Source organism: Dendrobates tinctorius, unplaced genomic scaffold (genome assembly GCF_039654945.1).
Source record: "Dendrobates tinctorius isolate UK_male_01 unplaced genomic scaffold, ASM3965494v1 ptg000135l, whole genome shotgun sequence".
Taxonomy (NCBI): Eukaryota; Metazoa; Chordata; class Amphibia; order Anura; family Dendrobatidae; genus Dendrobates; species Dendrobates tinctorius.
The window spans coordinates 11,664,337-11,677,840 of NW_027361803.1; the positions used below are offsets into that span (position 1 = coordinate 11,664,337).

The window sequence follows — 13,504 nt, forward strand, 5'->3', positions numbered from 1 at the left end:
CCTGTTAATGTCTCAGTCCTGATTTCGCCGTCAGGAATCCGGGAGGGGGTAGGGCTCGCGCCGCGGAAAGCTGCTGTTTGGAAGCCATTGAATACTTTGGGGGCCTTATTGTATTTAACATCTATGGATATAAAACGTCAGTAGATTTATGGAGCTTGCGGCAGCAGGTCTGGGAATATTTATGTATTTTATTTTTAGGTCCGGGAATATTTCCAGCAGAAAACCTCAGAAAAAATATCAGATTTTGTTAAACAAGTATCCCAGATCACGAGCCCCTTGGACTGTACGGAGACGTTTAATAGTTACTCACGGGGTCTCAAAGTGACAGCCAGACCACAGGAAAAAAAAAAATACAAAACTGATACCCCCGAAATGTAGCTACCACTAGAGGGAGCTCTGGAGCTGGATGTATACTTTATATACACGGGAGTAAGTGAGCGCCCCCTGGTGGTGACTACAGGTGGCCTGCATCTTATTGAAAGGGGTTTTCCAGTTTCAGCAAAATTCTGATGCATGAAGAAAAAAAAACCACAAACTGTGCTTTACTCACTGTCCCCAGGTCTAACACTGCTGCTCCCAATCTCTGAGGTCAGCGTCTCTGCACTAGTTGACACCAACAGCAGCTGAGAGCCACTAATATCACTGATTGGCTGCAGCTCTTTAGACTTGATGTAATACACACAGAGACGTGCAGCTGATTCAACATTGGACCTGGGGAGGATGATTAAAGGACAGTTTGTTTAAAAAAAAAAAAAAAAAAAAGCAGCTTGGAGAGAGGAGTTTTTCAGAAGAGGAAACATTTAACAATATCTCTTTGCTGGGAAGTTGTATCAGAGGAGTGATAGTTGCAGCCCATGAATCACGAGACGTATGACTTGCGCGTTACTTTTCTCGGAACATCTAAACTCAAATTTCCTGCATTCCAAATAATTCACACCGAGTTGTTTGATCACACGCAAGTCTCATCTTATGACCGCAGGACCAAGGAGAATTAAATCGCTCAGCTTTGCCTAAGACAGGTCTGTGCAGCACAGAGGGTCAGTCTGCTGTGCAGTAGGCAGATACCTGCACATTGGGATTTGAACCTGTCAGTAGGATCCACCCTCCTGAGCTGCAGGTCATAGGAAGCTGAATAAAATGACTCCTTGGTAGCTGTGTCTTATTCCAGAGAAATCCATATTTTTCTTAATATGTAAATGAGCTGTTAAGATCTATGGACGGGACGTAGATCTCCATGAGACTCCGCCTCCAGACTTATTGTAAAAAGGAGGGGTTACCAGTGTGAGACATGTAATGACTGACAGTCGCTCTCCTTAGCTACATGTCTCACACTGGTATTCTATGTGAAAGTGGCATATAGTAGCAGTAATTGTGCCAGAATAATCTTGCACCCGGCGCCCTCTGATCCAAGATGAGCGAAGCAGTAGATGTGAGGGCACTACCAGTCTGCCCCCTACTGTGATCACTTAGTCATCACTGCTCTGCTTTCTCACAGTCTGCTCATCTCTAGATCTCGGATTGTGTCATCCTCCTTCCATTGATGACGAGTTGGCGTCTTGTTAGCAGGTGTAGACACGCCGGACACATGGCCGCTGATCTCAGCTATGCTCCTGCCTGTAGACTATAAGTGGCATGTAATCTCCCCGGTCTTGGTATAATTGGATGCGTGTGACTCGGCTTTGGTCTATGATTGACACTCTCATGCCCTGGATTACAGCCAGCTGTGGATAGTCTACATCTCCTCCTACATGTTAGGAGGCCGCACCAGATCCCTAGTGCATGGCTTCTCTGTGATTATACTAGGGCTGTGCAAAAGATTTAGGCAGGTTTGGAAAGATGCTGCAGAGTAAGAATGACTTCAGAAATAGAAGTGGGAAGTCTATTTTTTATCAATGAACAAAATAGAAATCTATAATCCTGATAATATTTGGAGACCACCCGTCACCTTCATTTATTCTAGGAACTAGGAAAGACATTGTTCCAAACATCTCGGAGAACTGATCCCAGATCTTCTGGCAGATACGTATCCATTAGGTAATCCCATCAGGGAGGCCTCTGTCTCTAAATTTATTCTACAGCTAGACAACGACCGCAAACAATGACATTAATTCCGATCTTCAGCGTAAAGAAGAACGAGGAGCCCTGGAAGTGATGATCCGGCCCCACAGACCCCTGATCTCACATCATCCCGTCTGTCTGGGATCACATGAAGAGACGGAAGGTCAGTTCTCCAAGATGTTTAGAGCAACTTCCTGCCAAGTTCCTGCAAGTGTAACTAGAAGAACTGATGAAGGTGAAGGGCATATATATCTAATATTTCTCTCCAGTATATATAGGTATATGCTTACACAAAAGCCAATATCATGTAGTGTGGACAGATGAGATGAATACAGTTAGGTCCATATATATATTTGGACAGAGATAACATTTCTCTAATTTTGGTTCTAGACATTACCACAATGAATTTTAAACAAAACAATTCAGATGCAGTTGAAGTTCAGACTTTCAGCTTTCATTTGAAGGTATCCACATTAAAATTGGATGAAGGGTTTAGGAGTTTCAGCTCCTTAACATGTGCCACCCTGTTTTTAAAGGAACCAAAAGTAATTGGACAGATTAAATAATTGTAAATAAAATGTCCATTTCTAGTACTTGGCTGAAAACCCTTTGTTGGCAATGACTGCCTGAAGTCTTGAACTCATGGACATCACCAGACGCTGTGTTTCCTCCTTTTTGATGCTCTGCCAGGCCTTCACTGTGGTGGTTTTCAGTTGCTGTTTGTTTGTGGGCCTTTCTGTCTGAAGTTTAGTCTTTAACAAGTGAAATGCTCAATTGGGTTGAGATCAGGTGACTGACTTGGCCATTCAAGAATATTCCACTTCTTTGCTTTAATAAACTCCTGGGTTGCTTTGGCTTTATGTTTTGGGTCATTGTCCATCTGTAGTATGAAACGACGACCAATCACTTTGGCTGCATTTGGCTGGATCTGAGCACACAGTATGGCTCTGAATACCTCAGAATTCTTTCGGCTGCTTCTGTCCTGTGTCACATCACAACACTAGTGACCCAGTGCCACTGGCAGCCATGCATGCCCAAGCCATCACACTGCCTCCACCGTGTCTTACAGATGATGTGGTATGCTTTGGATCATGAGCTGTACCACGCCTTCACCATACTTTCCTCTTTCCATCATTCTGGTAGAGGTTGATCTTGGTTTCATCTGTCCAAAGAATGTTCTTCCAGAACTGTGCTGGCTTTTTTAGATGTTTTTTAGCAAAGTCCAGTCTAGCCTTTGATTCTTGATGCTTATGAGTGGCTTGCACCGTGCAGTGAACCCTCTGTATTTACTTTCATGCAGTCTTCTCTTTATGGTAGATTTGGATATTGTTACGCCTACCTCCTGGAGAGTGTTGTTCACTTGGTTGGCTGTTGTGAAGGGGTTTCTCTTCACCATGGAGATTATTCTGCGATCATCCACCACTGCTGTCTTCCATGGGTGCCAGGTCTTTTTGCATTGATGAGTTCACCAGTGATTTCTTTCTTTCTCAGGATGTACCAAACTGTAGATTTTGCCACTCTTAATGTTGTAGCAATTTCTCGGATGGGTTTTTTCTGTTTTTGCAGCTTAAGGATGGCTTGTTTCACCTGCATGGAGAGCTCCTTTGACCGCATGTTTCCTTCACAGCAAAACCTTCCAGATGCAAGCACCACACCTCAAATCAACTCCAGGCCTTTTATCTGCTTAATTGAGAGTGACATAACGAAGGGATTGCCCACACCTGTCCATGAAATAGCCTTGGAGTCAATTGTCCAATTACTTTTGGTCCCTTTAAAAACAGGGTGGCACATGTTAAGGAGCTGAAACTCCTAAACCCTTCATCCAATTTTAATGTGGATACCTTCAAATGAAAACTGAAAGTCTGAACTTCAACTGCATTTGAATTGTTTTGTTTAAAATTCATTGTGGCAATGTCTAGAACCAAAATTAGAAAAATGTTGTCTCTGTCCAAATATATATGGACCAAACTGTATAGAGCTTTTTAGTAAAGCACATCATTCTGCTGTTTACCAAAAACAGAACAAGACCTACAAAGAAAAAAACACCGTACCTACAGTCAAATATGGTGGAGGTTCAAATGTTTTTGAGTGTTGTTTTTCTGCCTATGGCACTGGGTGTCTTGACTGTGGTGCAAGGCATCTTGAAATCTGAAGATTTCAGGTCGCAATGTAGTGCTCAGGGTCAGAAAGCTGGGTTTGCGTCCTAGGTCAGCAAACATACTTCAAGAAGCCCCCAGAAATTGATGGAAACAAAGGTCTGGAGAGTTCTGAAGTGGCAGCAATGAGTCCAGATATAAATCCCATTGATCACCTGTGGAGAGATCTTACACTCGCTGTTGGGAGAAGGCGCCTTCACATATGAGAGACCTGGAGCTGTCTGCAAAATAGTGGTCTGAAATACCAGCTGAGAGGTGGAAGAAGCTTATTGATGGTTATAAGAAGCGATTGATTGCAGTTAATTGCAATAATTTTCTGGTCCAATTTTAGGGGTGCCAACACTTTTGGCCATGACTGATGGATGGATATATTATAATGTATGTTTCCTGTATAGTCATTGCAGACATTACATTGATCCCTTTTGACGATCAATCACCTCTTTGTCAGAGGCTTCGTCTCTGCACAGTCACGGCCTCAGACAGGAAATCTCCGTGTCACTGACCCTGTCTGTGCAGAGTGTCTCTTAAAAGGGAGTAGGGGGGTCTGCAGCAGATATTCTGCGCTGACAGCGGAGGCGAATTCTACAAACCAATATAAAAACCATTTATTCTACAGTATAAATACACAGGCGAAGGAAGCGAGACTGACAATGTTAAGTCATCGTCCACCAAAGGTGCGCCTGTCACTTTAAATATACTGCCTGATATTGCTCATAATACTACCGCCTCTCCAGCATTGATCACTCTGATGTTAGTCATTCCCGCTGCTATTATAAATCCTATTGTAAGGTACCCAACTTTCCCAGTCTCCTGAAAGGCACATCTGTCTGGATATATAGTCCCCAGAAAGCTGGGGAGAAGTTACTAAAAGAGCAGCAACTCTGGTGATCGCCAGGACTGGGTGGGATCATGTTACCGTTTTATTGCAAATGTAAGTAGTAGTTTATGAAATGTAGCAGAGCGGAGTGTGTCAGATCCTGAAATAAGCTGCTTCTCAGATGCAGAAGAGTTGAGCTTGTCAGTTGCTCTTGTGCTCTGTTTGCCAGACGTAGCAGTGCTGAGTTTGCCATCTGGCACATCCCCTGATCTCCTCCTGATTGATAACCTCTATTTTAGCTCAGAATGACAAATTCGGCGCTGCTGCATCCGCACTTTCATGTATGTAGCCGGGCCTCGTGTTCCTGAGGAATGCACGGAATTGCATCTCCTCTGTGAGTCATTGTAACAAATGAACAGCTCAGACATACTCAGAAATAGCCTTAAATAGTAACACCAGACGTTACTCAATAGATTGGGGTTTATTTTTTATTTTTTTTAGCCAAAATGTATCACTGTGTTGAAACACTTTTGTAGAATTTTTTTCACATCGTTATTTTTCGTCTATTCCATGGACCTCTCGTCTTTGAGCATTGCGCATACCATTAGAACGGATCTTTAGAGTCTTCTCCGTATGCTCCAGACACAAAGCTCCCGTAGGAGAACCTCATTCTATGCACAGAGGAAGCGGAGCTTCCCTTGTAGTATAGGAGAGAGCTCCGCAAGGGAAGGGATGGGGGAGGAGTCAGAGAAATGACCGCCCATGAGGAGTTGCAGCTAGAAATTGAACAGTTATTTATCAGTTTCTTAAAATCAGGTGTGGAATAAATATTTAGTTTTCAGCATTGGGGTAGAGTTGCCCTCATAGTACCACCGGATCATGGCGAGTAGTTTGGCATTTCAATGTTAACAGGAGTGGTCCTCTCTGACTCCTCCTACATTCCACCCATAAAATGGGTTAACCTATGGTCACCATAAAACTACTTGGGGTAAGAGCTTCTTTTCTGGGTGAACCACATAGATATTGAGCAGATGTCTAATCTGAGAAGCTTGTTGGGCCCCAGTGCAAATTTTCCAACTATTTAGGATTTTTTGGGGGAAAATTTTGCATTTCGTGTACTAAAATTTTAGAATGAGATCTGATGTTTTTTCCTTTTATTTTGTGTTATCGGCTATGCGCACTTTAAAACGTTTCCCACAAGATCCTATAAAGAGACAATATAGCTAAACTTATAAGCTTTTTTTTTTTTTTACATAGGTTAACCATTTTGTGGGAGGAGTCATGGAGGTGACCGCCCACGAGGAGTTGGAGCTAGAAATGAAACCGTATTATTTCTCTGCTTTTTGGATAAAATCAGCTGTGGAATAAATATTAGTTTTCAGCCTAGGCTTAGAGTTGCCCCATACTTGACTCAGTGCCTTTGGATCAAGAGTGGTCACCATGAAATTACTTGGGGCGGGAGCTTCTTTTCTGGGTGAGACGCGTGGATTTTGACCAGAGGTATAATCTGAAGCTTTTTGGCCCCAATGCAAAGTTTCCAACCATCATGAGTCTTTAAAAGTATTGATCATCTCATATCTTCCAAAGGAACCCATGACATGTTTCTCTTCTGACATCTTTGATTAAGTAAATGTATTCCCAATGGAATAGCAATTTTGGAGCATTTTATTCTTTGAATTTTGCCATTTCCTATGTTATTCCTCCTGGAAATGTGTGACTAAAATGAAGCCTTCATCTCTTATTTCCCTTCTCGATCGGTCCACACCCTATTGACATGGTGAATGGTAACTCTCGATTTGCAATATATATATATATTTTTTTATTATAGACTGCCAGGAGGAATAGCAGAGGAACGCACAAAACTCAGTACAAGTAAGGGTTACTTTCCTAATCTAGCCATGTATGTGACGCCATTAGGCCCATTTCATAATCTGGTTATATACACCCACAGCTCGTAAGGAGAAGAGACTTCTGGGTAATGCCCTTTAAGTCAACACATTATCTGCTGCTTGTTCAGAGCATGACTCCGGCCATTAGTGGTACAGAAATCCCATATATAGGAAGCCCGTGCCACCCCTGCCAGTCTGTCCTTGCGAGATAGGACTGATGGGAAGTTCTCAAGGAAGAGCTGTCGACAAGCCCTCTGCCTGCCCGGAGGAGGAGAGCGCAGGCTGCAGTGTAGAGGAGGGCGGCGCGGGTCCACAGGAGATTCAGGGGAATGAAGCGGACCCAGAAGATTCCTCTATAGAGGTATGTAAAAAAAAAAAAAAAAATTCGCTGAACTCTTGCTTGTAGGTTAGGAAACTGCTTACATGGCAATTCCCTTACATACATATCAAAATGTATCTTCTTTTGGTGCAGATGTAGAGGAAAGAACTTGCTGTATACAGCAAACTCATGCATAGGTCCCCAGTCACTTTGGGCTCCTAGCATTACATGACCATGCAACATATGGATGGGTCATGTCGAGGGAGAAGTAACAATTTTCTTCTTAGTAGGTTCTTACTTTGCCTTATAGACAAGGATTTTTGAATGCCCCTCCCCCATGACATTATTATTTATAGTCCAGTAAGGTACCTGGACAAGTCATCAACTGTTGTGAACTCATTTTCTGGTCTACCAGTTGTGAGTTCTCCTTCCGGGCTCCCTCTGGTGGTAACAGGAGGTAGTGAGGTTGATTTAATTAGTAGAGATCTGCCACCTGATGATGAGGATAACGATTGGATCTCTGGAATCTCAGACTGGATTTAAGACAGCCGGCGCCCTATTCTGGTGCTGGTGATTCCTTCTGGCTTGGTTTTCAGCTCTGTTCCAGTCCTCTCAAACTAATTGTTTCTGCTAATGTTCACGCGTGATTTTGTTGGTCTATTCAGTTTTTTGTGTGATCAGCCAGCCCCGGCTGGGGCTATGCTGAATTTCCACTCTTATTTATCTGTATTTGCCAATTTGCTTTTTGTCCCTTATTAGATTGGCCTCTTTTTTGCTCTGTCTCAGAATATTTCAGAGTGCTGATATAGTGGGAGAAGTCTAGTGACTTCAGGGTTAATTTTGTTATCAGAAGTGTTGGACATTATTTTTGTAGGGTTTTTTGGGCAGATTGCAGACAGTGTCTTTCGTTTCCTGTCCTTTCTAGTTAGTTTGGGCCCCATCGTTTGCTCAGACTATTTTTTTGCCTGTGTTTGTGTTTTCATCTTGTTTCACCGTCAATACATGTGTGGTGGCTGTCTATTCCTTTGGGGTCTGCTCTGGGGCAGTTAGTTTTCCCCTTTTCTTGCTTAAGGCTTATTTATTCCTCCGCCTGTGACAAGGCGTCTAGATTCATCGTAGGAACGCTCCACGGCTGCTGCTAGTTGTGTGGTTATGATCAGGGGTCTGCAATCTGCAGTTACCAACCTCTCTGGTTTTCTGTGACTTAGCTTGTTTAGTTTTCCTCCTCGGAGACCCATTCATAGCAGTCAACCCTTTTAAGACCATATATAGAGGTGTATTATAATAGGTGTACATCACCGGCCTCCTCCTCCACCAAAGAAGTAACACATAAGAAGTGGAGCCTCATTGTATATTTAAAGTAGAGCTTCCCTTAAATGGTAAGGGAGCTGAGCATGGGAGGGATGTGGGAGGAGTCAGAGAAGACTGCCTATGAGGAATTAGTTACTGTGGGAGAAGCTTTAAGACCAGATTTGGAATAGTCTACTCCACCACTGGGGCAGTTAAACAGAAAAACTCGAAAGGAGAACCGCACTGTACATGCGGAGAAAGTAGAGCTTCCCCTAAAGGGTAAGAGATGAGCAGGGGAGTGGTCAGAGAGAATTAAACCGCCCATGAGGAACTGTCAACTTTAGAAAGAGCTTTAAACTAGATGTGGAACGCTATTATAGACAGCGTACATCAGTGGTTCCCAAACTCCAGTCCTCGCGGACCCCAACAGGTCATGTTTTCAGGATTTCCTTAGTATTTCACAGGTGATGGAAGTATCATCAAGGCATCAGTAATTCTCTCACATGTGTAACACTATGGAAATCCTGAAAACATGACCTGTTGGAGTCCGCGAGGACTGGAGTTTGGGAACCACTGGCGTATATCATCTGCCTCCTCAAACACCCGGTCAGTAATACCAAATAACTCAGCTATGTGAATCCTTACTGTTATATATTTCCATATTTTTATGGCGACATCCAATAAAAGTTGAGCACCGACGGGAAAATCCCAGCATCTGCTATTCATCAGGATCAGCCTGAATGGTTCCCTTACTGCTTAGCAAGAATCCCTTTTATATGAAATTTTGCATATATACAGATTTAGCAGAGTTCATCACGTGTAGTTGAGCTGAGTGTGTTAGATGTTGATGCGTTTTTATTGGGTGAAGATCACCGTAACTGTATTTTATGGTTTTACATGGGACTGCTTGTAGACTGTGCACCACCACATATTTGTGTTTCAGGAGTCTAAAGGAGAGCGATTCCGATATCCGTGAATTATTATTTCTGTAGTTCCTCTAATATCGGTGAGTGTCTTCTGATGTTCGAAGGAGACGGGGGGACTAAAACTTAATTTGGAGAAGGATGCTATTGTTAGGAGTCACAATTATTTAGTTCCTGTTCATGTCTTATATTTGCACTCGGTTGTTATCTCCTGACTCAGGATGTTGTCTGACCCTCCAAAAAGTACAAGAGTGCTGAGCCTTGGAAGTGGCTGATAAGAGGACAGGAAATGGAGGAAGGGGAGAGAGACCTTGAAGGATTAGGAATGTGCAGAGAAAGAAACTGGATGGATATTAGAAGGGCGTTTATTTTACTCGCTTATGTAGAACCATTCATTTCACTAGGTTTACAATCCTCAGTTTCACTGTCCCCATTGGGGCTCGCAATCTACATTCCCTATCAGTGTGTCTATAGGTAGATATGGGATACACAGGTTGGTAGACGGATAGGTGTGAGCGACAGTGTGCGGATAGACTGCAGGGATGGGTGGATAGGAGTGAGCGACAGTGTGCGGATAGACTGCAGGGAGAGGTGGATAGGAGTGAGCGACAGTGTGCGGATAGACTGCAGGGACGGGCGGACGGATAGGAGTGAGCGACAGTGTGCGGATAGACTGCAGGGACGGGCGGATAGGTGTGAGCGACAGTGTGCGGATAGACTGCAGGGACGGGCGGACGGATAGGTGTGAGTGACAGTGTGCGGATAGACTGGAGGGACGGGCGGATAGGAGTGAGCGACAGTGTGCGGATAGACTGCAGGGAGGGGCGGATAGGTGTGAGCGACAGTGTGCGGATAGACTGGAGGGACGGGTGGATAGGTGTGAGCGACAGTGTGCGGATAGACTGGAGGGACGGGCGGATAGGTGTGAGCGACAGTGTGCGGATAGACTGCAGGGACTGACGGATAGGTGTGAGCGACAGTGTGCGGATAGACTGCAGGGACGGGTGGATAGGAGTGAGCGACAGTGTGCGGATAGACTGCAGGGACGGGCGGATAGGAGTGAGCGACAGTGTGCGGATAGACTGCAGGGACGGGCGGATAGGAGTGAGCGACAGTGTGCGGATAGACTGCAGGGACGGGCGGATAGGAGTGAGCGACAGTGTGCGGATAGACTGGAGGGACGAGCAAATAGGTGTAAGGCTATGTGCACTTATGGGATCTTGTGAGTAACTTTTTAAAGAGACAGTCCCAAAACGTATAAACTTTTTTTTTTATAGGTTAACCCTTTTATGGGAGTCTGAATCCGCTGCATCCTAAGGGCTGTTTCACACTTCAGTTTTTTCTGTCAGTCTCAATCCGCCAAAATAGCGGAAAATGGATCCGCAGGCGGACTGACAGAAACAGGGGACAGCGGAGCGGCAGATGTATGGATCCGCCGATGGTAAAAATTTAAAGGAACCGCGCCTGGAAAAAAGGGGAGAGAGAGAGAGAATTTTCTTCCAGCAGCCAGAAAAGATTCAGGTTTAAAAAAGGAAAATGCGGATCCGTGAAGCAAAAAACGTTACCGCCTCCGTTCGGTGATCTCGGCGGACACCTACATTCTCGCGGATCCGCACAAACACGGACGCAACGGACGATCATCAGTCAAAATCCGCCCACAATGCAAGTCAATGGGGAAAAAACGGATCCGCAAAGAGAAATGGCGGATCCGTTTTTTTTTGCAAAACGGCGGATTTTGACTGATGGTGACAAACGGAAGTGTGAAACAGGCCTAAGTAGGATAAAGCTGCTATACACTGAATCAGTTGCTTCATCCCATTTATTGGGGAATTATTTTTTTTCAATTTCCTATTAATTCTTTATAATCATCCTGCATGAAGTGCGAAGACAGAAAGTAGTGGAAAGCTGCCAATTCCCGGAGAGCTCAGGAAATGTGTGCATTGTCTGCAGCACGGCAGAGCTCCAACGAGAGGATTTCCTAGAAGCCACAGGATAGAAACTCCCTAATATTTGTATACAGCACTTGAGAGTGAGTGCGGCCGCCCAAAACTCGCTCTCTTCCATGAAATACTGTATATTTATAGAAGATCTTATCCTGCAGTGTCTGCCGGACGTCTGAAGTGCTGTAAATCCCATCTCCTGATTTATCGCAGGATCGTACTTCGGCTCTGTTCAACTCCCTTGCTTTACACTGCAGCACTGATGTTCAGTTTGACTGCATCAGGGTTAACCAGACATTGAACGCTGCCTCCAATCAGTGCACATTGTAGTGTAAACGTTGTCTCCGGTCAGCGCGCAGTCTGTTGCGGACGTTGCCTCCGGTCGGCTTCAAATCTGTTGCGGACGCTGCCTCCGGTCGGCGCACGGTCTGTTGCGGACGCTGCCTCCGGTCGGCGCACGGTCTGTTGCGGACGCTGCCTCCGGTCGGCGCACGGTCTGTTGCGGACGCTGCCTCCGGTCGGCGCACGGTCTGTTGCGGACGCTGCCTCCGGTCGGCGCACGGTCTGTTGCGGACGCTGCCTCCGGTCGGCGCACGGTCTGTTGCGGACGCTGCCTCCGGTCGGCGCCCACATCAGTTCCGGACGCTTCCTCCGGTCGGCGCGTTGCCTGTCGCGGACGCTGCCTCCGGTCGGCGCACATTGTGGATTTACAGAAATTCTTTTTTGACCCCAGACACAGTGGTTTATTGACAACATGAAGTCATGTAAGTACACTTTCCGGATATTTCTTGAATACTAGACTGTTTGTTTGCTTAGGACTCTCCCATCTTTTAATGGCCTGCCAGATGGTCTTCACTGGAGTCTGCTTATGTCAGCTCCATCCCGACCATTCATCCTCCCGGGACTACGATACATTACATCAGATTTCAACATTACAACGATCAAGATCTTTAATGGATCCCGGCCATATGCTTGAGTCATCTGTTCCATAAAACCTGTATCGATTTGCACTTCCTACATACCAAACATTATAGTCTTTACCCTCTCGTTATTCGCCTTATTTGGCTTCATAACTTTGGGTTTGGGGGTTTGCATCAGCAAATGGACACTGGGGAGACTTCCTGGCTTCTTAGAAAAAGTATCAAGAAAAGTGAACTTCAATGTGTAGGGGCCTCTGTGACAGAAATCGGCTGCCGGAGATGGGCCCCGGACAAACTTGTGACCTGACCCCAATCCTCATGAGATGTCTAGGATGTAATGCTGGGGCAAAAGCTAAACCACTGCGTCCATTAGGCAATTCCCTTAAGGACTACACAGTGTATTAAAGGGCGACCTCCAGGGCTACTAAGGACCTATCAAGATGCTTATGACTAATAATGTAAAAATACAAACTGCTAAGTTACTGAAAATCCTATCAGGACTGTAGGAACGACCTACAGATTCTTAGTAAAACATCCCTTATAGGCGGCCATAAAGCTAGCGAAAATCCTATATCATCCAACTCTGGAACCAACACAATTCTTTGTTTTAAGATTTCCTTTATGTTGCAGAATTTTATTTTCTCTTCTAGGACATTCACACTTTTATGTGTGATTTCTAGTATGGAAAACATACTATATCAGTCAGTCTGAGCAGAATAAACCTACAAAGTGTCTTTCTCGTCTTGTAGGACTCGGCATTACATAGGTGACCTGTTGATTTCAATGGACCTTGTGTAATACCTCACTTCACATTTAGTGGTGCTGCAGGAGAATCAAAGACTTGACTTTTGGGTTTCTACACATATTTTAGTTGATCACTGGGGGTTCTATTAGTGATTACAGTCCATCCCCCTCTCTCATTTTCCAGTGACATCATGTCGATCGAGCAGCTACTTTTCTTCTGTTTAAGTGGCATCTCTTCCGATGTTACATTGAGAGCCGGCTGTCAATCAGCGTGACATAGGCAGTGCCGCCTAACCAACAGAGTGGAAGCGGTGCTTTGTTGTCGTGAGGCCAAAGGTAGCAGGAGAGTCGCTCCCTGGGCCTGGAAGCGGGAGGAGAAGTCGCTCCCTGGGCTTGGAAGCGGGAGGAGAAGTCGCTCCCTGGGCCTGGAAGCGGGAGGAGAAGTCGC

The 13,504-nt window shown here is 44.9% G+C and overlaps 1 protein-coding gene across 3 annotated transcripts in view; it reads left to right on the top strand.

Annotated features, from left to right (window-relative positions):
- RAI14 (retinoic acid induced 14) overlaps window positions 1–13,504 on the top strand; it is a 101,241-nt gene that overhangs the window by 36,793 nt on the left and 50,944 nt on the right. The window lies entirely within an intron of this gene.